This window comes from Pantherophis guttatus, chromosome 9, assembly GCF_059756535.1.
Source record: "Pantherophis guttatus breed Tessera chromosome 9, ASM5975653v1, whole genome shotgun sequence".
NCBI lineage: Eukaryota > Metazoa > Chordata > Lepidosauria > Squamata > Colubridae > Pantherophis > Pantherophis guttatus.
This window is the reverse complement of record NC_142071.1, coordinates 18,232,882-18,239,352: the sequence shown is the minus strand read 5'-3', so window position 1 is coordinate 18,239,352 and position 6,471 is coordinate 18,232,882.

Here is a 6,471-nt window from a genome sequence, read left to right as displayed (position 1 = left end):
GGCCACCACACTCTTATATAGCCTGTGGGGTGTGGTCCAGTGACTCAACTTAATCCCTGGCACGCCTCCTCATCTGCTGCAAACGTTTATCTCGCCTTCGTTGGCGTGGATCCAGGAACGACTTATCACCCTCATCGCTGTCATCGGAGACACCTGTTTCCTGGTCAATCTCCTCTCCCTCGGCAGACACCTGAGACATTGCCAGAGAGGAGGGGCCTGGAGAGGGAGGCCTGGCTGGCTCCTCTCCTTCATGTTTGGAGCCTTCTTCCTCCGATAAGATAGGCTCGGAGGACGGAGCCACAACACCAACAGAGAATGAAAAATCTGAAGAAAAAAATATTCACACTTAAACCTCTGTATATTTTTTGTGCATAGAATTCCAATGTTCGTCCCCATTTTTGCAACCTGTCTCCTTTTGTCAGCCTTGTTTTATACATTTCTTCAAAGTCTCTAGATTTCGTTCCCTAAGGATATCTTGAAGGAAGTCAATGTTACTTATAAGATGTACTTCTGCTTCTTTAGAATTTTGCAGCTTGATTCTTTGCCCATATATTTGAAAATACATTTCATTGGTATCAGAGTAGTTTATTCCCTCCCCCCATCTTGAGTGTTCAAGTTGTTGCAGTCTGAATTAAAAGATCAGCATATACTGTACTTTTCTTTTCAGAACATGTCTTAATTATATTCCTCTGAGAAGTTTGGTAATAACTGGAATGTGGAACAAAGGAAATGTCATTTTGAAAAGCAGACACAATTAACTCTGAAGAAATTACGCTTCCTTATTTTGAACCTGGTTTTTTTTTAAAAAAAAGTTTCACTCTGCAATTGTATGCAAGATCGTATGCGGATAATTGATAGGCAGAAGCAAAAATGAGCAGATTTTTGTGGGATTCTATTGTTTTTTTCTTGTCTGCACGATTTTTTCTTTCCAGACTGTCTGAAATTAGGATGTAGGTTTCAAGAGTAACAATCATTTTCCATTTTTTTTCCCTAGAATAGTCTGTCTCTAAACCAATAATTGAGTAACAAAGGAGCTCCTTGGCTCTTGGGGCAGAAGATTGGCTCATCACGACATTTGTTTAATGAAAACTTAATAAATTACCACCAATAATTAGCTATATCCCTGAGGCCTCTCTAATTATTACTCATGATTACCTGAGAGAGAGAGAGAGAGAGAGAGAGAGAGAGAGAGAGAGAGAGCAAGCACGTGCACAAGAGAGCGATCTTACTCAGAGCTTCATTATTTAGGGTAGGAGGAACAGTTGTACTCTTATCTGAAGAGCCTTGTCCTGCTAGGGGAAGTGCAAGAAAAATGATCTGCCTCTCTCTCTCTCTCTCTCTCTCTCTCTCCCTCCCTCCCTCCCTCTCTCTCTCCCTCCCTCCCTCCCTCTCTCTCTCTCCCTCCCTCCCCCTCTTTCTCTCTGATACTTGCAGTTCTAAATTTAGTTTCCTAGCATCCCAGGAGGCTTTTAAAGCTCTTTTTGAGGCAAAAACAAATCATCTGCTATTATCTCAAGCTTCATGAATATGTAATGGAAAGAAGTAAAATACTACAGGGAGAGGAGGAGGAAAGATGGAGAGAAGGCTTCTGAGCATGTATAGAGATGATGTCTTCTAAGGCGGAAACATAACTTTGTCCCAAAGAGATGAAGGACCAGACATTCCTCTTTAATAAGCATGGAGCGAAACTCTCCAGAAGGAAAACAAACAGGTTATATATGCTCTTATTAGCAGAAGCGACTTATCAGAAGCGACTTATTTTCCAAGCGTCCTGCTTCCTTCTAACCCAGCACTTTCAACAGGTTTTAAAAAGATTGATCTTGCATCAATCAGACGCAATGCATGACGGTGAAAATAAACCTAGAAACAATGCAGAACGATGGAAGAATCAAGAAATGTTAATGCTTAATGAAACCAAAAAATAGATGTAGGTACTGAGACAATCACTTTGCATATCCTGGACACTCAAAAGTACTTTCAGAAGGATGATTAATTGTGAAATCCCCCTGCCTCTTTCTTGGAATTGCATAGAGGGTTTTACACAGCAGGGTCTTATATTTATAATGATTGTGTGTTCCTACCTTGCATCTTTTTTTCATAGTACAGGAAGTTCTTTTTGGAGGGAAAGAAATGAGAACTACATGATGTTTTTTCATTTGTAATGTTAGCAAATGTCAATGTATAAGATACCCCCTAAGAAACCTCCAACTCTTTCCTAATCATTGACCATATTTTCCCCCATCTATTCTTTATTTGGGGAACTCATAGTTTCAGGGCAACTGTACTTGGAAACTCCTTGAACTTCACCCTTCTGTCCAGGGTTCCAGACATATTGGACCCTCAATTCGAATTCTTCAGGCAACTCTAGCTAGTAACACTGCTAGTAAAGCTAATAGCCCAGGTGACAGGGAAGATTGGGAGTCATCAGAAAATGTCTTTTTCCAAAGCAACTAGAAATGTGGGTCCTTCTCTAGTGCCATCAAAGTGAAATATGAAGTCAGCCAGTTCTTACCTTTGATGCTGTGCCATGAAATAAAGGAGATGACAGTCACATATTAGTCATGTGTTCTATGACAGCGGTAAAGACATCCCCATTTTAAGGAGCTTGGTTTATCTGGGATTAATCTATCTGCCTTGTTAGTAGATCTTAACAAAAGGAAGCTTGCCGTTCTTTGGCAAGCACAGAAAATTGGAATTAACTTAATAGTGAATCCGAAATAGTTTGGATTAAGGAGACAAAGAGGTTTCAGCAGGACTTGTTCTTCTGGGGCCCCTCCTCAAACAACATAACAATAACTTGCTCAGTAGGAATTCATCTACCACATAATCACTGTGACTAATATAACAGAAAATGTACACATTGCAACAAGCTCATGCAGAGCCTGCAAGTTAGAAGGTTTTTGATGTTAACTTTCCTTTTCCATTGCAAAAGGCAACTGAAGGGCAAACGATTGGAGTATAGGAATGTGTGTGTGTGTGTGTGTGTGTGTGTATTTCAGAAGCAATCAACAAATTGAAGTTTAATCTGAATGTTTCTTGCCACCTATTATTGAACACCTGCTATACTGTAGGTAAATAGTAAGCAACCTTTCCAACCATGGCAATCCCATCTAACGTGAGGGGGTGGGGGGGAAGGAGTGTCATAATAGTTGAATGATTCTGAAAAGTGGACGATACCATCTTACCTGAAGGTGTGGCCAGAATTTTCTGCATTTGATTTGGTTTTGTTTGTAATTAAGCCTATCTTAACTTACGTTTTACATTTCAAGCTAGCAACAAACCATGTCATTGATTTTGAGCAGACATGGTCACAAGGAGCTTTTCGCTGTGAGTGTGATTTGACTAAGTAAGGCAATTGGGTTGGATTGCACATGAAGTCAATGTAGGATGAGCAGAATAAAATAACTTACTAGAAAAGAATGAATAGGTGATAGCAAGAAGGAGACACAATTAAAACAATAGTACCGTCATTGTCAAAGGTGGAGACCCTTTGAGAGCTGTATGCAACGAAATTTCATTTTAATGTATGCCAATTAGTGTACATTCAAAGTGACAATAAAGTTATTCAAAGTCTAAGTTTAAAGATTTACTTTCAAGATTAGTTTATGTAGTTTTTATAAATTAGGTACTGATTCTAACCCCAAGGCTGCTGAGAGTTCAACTCATCTTCTAAGTTAGCTAAATTACCTCCCTCCCAGGGGTGAAATCCAGCAGGTTCTGACAGGTTCTTGAGAACCAGTAGCAGAAATTTTGAGCAGTTGGGAGAACCGGCATACCGGTTCTGGCTGGCTTCAGAGTGGGGTGGGAATTGAGATTTTGTAATATCCTTCTCCCAGGAGGGGGGCAGGAATGGGGATTTTGCAGTATCCTTCCCCTGCCATGCCCACCAAGATACGCGCACCAAGCCACACCACACCACACCCACCAAGCCACGCCCACAGAACCGGTAGTAAAAACATTTGGATTTCACCACTGCTCCTTCCTTATTCTGGCTTAATTCATATTGCCTCCAGCTACTACATTATCCAAGTCCTCCTCCCTCAGCTGAGAGAGTGCTTGATTAGGTTTCTATAGTGATGTCTTTCTGAATTATGCTGTACGTTAAACTAATCTTGCATCAAAGGTAGAAGAAGGGTTATCAAAGGAAATTTCAATCTCAGAAGATTCAGAAGATCAAATAATAAGGCTAAAAGGGTTTAGATTGCAATTTTAGAAATTGGCACCAAAGATAGGATGTGAAAATTCAGTCTTGGTAAATTCAAAGTAGTGCCCTGACTATATTGCCAGCAAATAATTAGCATAGGTCAAAGTTCATCTATCATTCTATGGAAGTCCATATTTGTGAAGGATGCCATAGCTCTATTAAGATCTTGGCCTCCAATACATTTTTCAGAGAGTTAGTGGTTGTATAATTGACTTATTAGCAGAAATTTATTTACTATATATTAAATAAATGTATGTGGCCGTCCATCTAGCCAATGAAACTCTGGATGATGTACAGAAAATAAAAACATGATGCACAATTATCAATGAGAAGAACCAAGCTGAGGCCATCATTTAAAAAAAAACAAAAAAAAAACTCCTTACCAATATAACACATGCTGGAACATTCTGGTTCCAGTGCTTGGGAGAAAAATCAGTACAATATTAACAGCTTTCCAGAAGGACTACAGAATTGTGGCTCTTCAAATATCTTGGGGGGGGCGGGAGACTATTCCATGAGGAAGATGAAATGGATAAGCCATACTTCCAAGGTCCTACTAGGTTACTCTGTTCCATTAAGGAGCTCCAGATCATGCCCATCCTACCAGAGCTTTTGGGATGGGTAGAAATCATAAAGGATGCATAAATAATGCTTGGAGGATTTAGTCGTTCCAGATCTTTATACGAACTGGGCAGATCTGAAAACTCCTTCATGGATTCTTCATGTCTTCAAATTTTGCAGTGAATTTGGCTCAAAAAAGTATGCATATTTTAAAATAGAAGAATGGATCATTTAGGATAAAGAACATTTATGACGGCATGCATGAAAATAAAACAGTTAGATTTTGATCGTTTAAATATTTCATTCCACATTTTTGTTCACACAGATACAGATCAAAACTAGCCAAACTGAACATCTGTGAAACTGATATGGACTAAGAACAGAATAAACCAGACAACCTCATCTGGGTCACCCCAAATAGGCTGAGGTTATAATCTGTCTCAGAATTATGGGAAATGTAGTTCCAGGTCAAAAACTGCATTCTGTCCAATTGGGCATTAACCCCATTACAGATGGGCAGAAAGGAATTTAGTAAGAACTTTATCCGAGAATGTGGGCTGAACTAAAGGAGCTGGTACATATTCAGGGCACTTCCGCAGAGGATTCTGTGCCAGTTCAAAAGCTGTTTGTGGAATTCAGCAGCTGAGACAAGTTATTTCTGTCTCAACTGCAATCCTACTCAAATGGCACCCCCAAAAAAAATATTATAAAATATAATCTTGCTTTTTGTACTGGTGAAGCTCAAAGGCCTTGTGAGCAGTTCATTTGCCCACCAAAGAGAATTATTGTCTCACCTATCCTGCTGGCTCTTAAGCTTCACCTGTCCTATAAGAGAAATAATGGCTGAGATCAACAAGGGGGAACTTGACAAGGGTTTTGTCCAGGAGGGGTTTGGATTATTCAAATAGAATCAACAAAATCAGTGGTGGCGTAGAATTGTTTTTACAATTACTTCCAGTTCCTACAGCTTGTAAAGTACACACTGTGTTTGGAACTTTTCACCCCCCTCGCCCACTCCTGCCAAAACCTCCAAGAAGTATGGTGGAGGTGTTGAGAAAAGCCTTTGGCTACAAAAGGACTTGATCCTTTGCCATTTCACAATTTCAAATGGTGTTTTTTCAAAACAGAAGGAACGATGGCTGGGTACCCACTTTCCTCAGCCTATTACAAATGCTCAGATGTTTTGTACCCAGTCAAACCAGCCCACACAACATGTAGTGAAAACATGGAGGAGGAAAATGCAAATGGAGGTGAACCTCTTTTGTTGTCCCAACATGGACATAGCATGGATTGAATATATTTTAAAGTGTTTTTTTGTTTTTTGTTTTTTTGCAGACACCTATTGTCACATCTAGAAGGAGAAAACCGACTGACTCACTGTGATCCCATCAGGTTCTCAGATCAATATGATGATCAGCACAGCCATTTCACGTTACTTTGGAAGGATTAAGGAGCTATGCCATTTGGAAGTGTCCTCCATTTAAAGTTGAATGGATGTGTGCAAAATATTCACTGTCTTGTATGTGTTATCTTCTCTGAGTAGTGAGAAGGTCCAGAGCATCACCATTATCAAGACTGGCTCCATTGAGAAGGAGCTCCCTAAAAATAAATTGGCATTTCTTTTATATTCATTTAGAGTTATTTACATATAATATGGCTAAAGAACTAAGTAGATAGGTGGATGGATGGATGGGATCAACTATGTA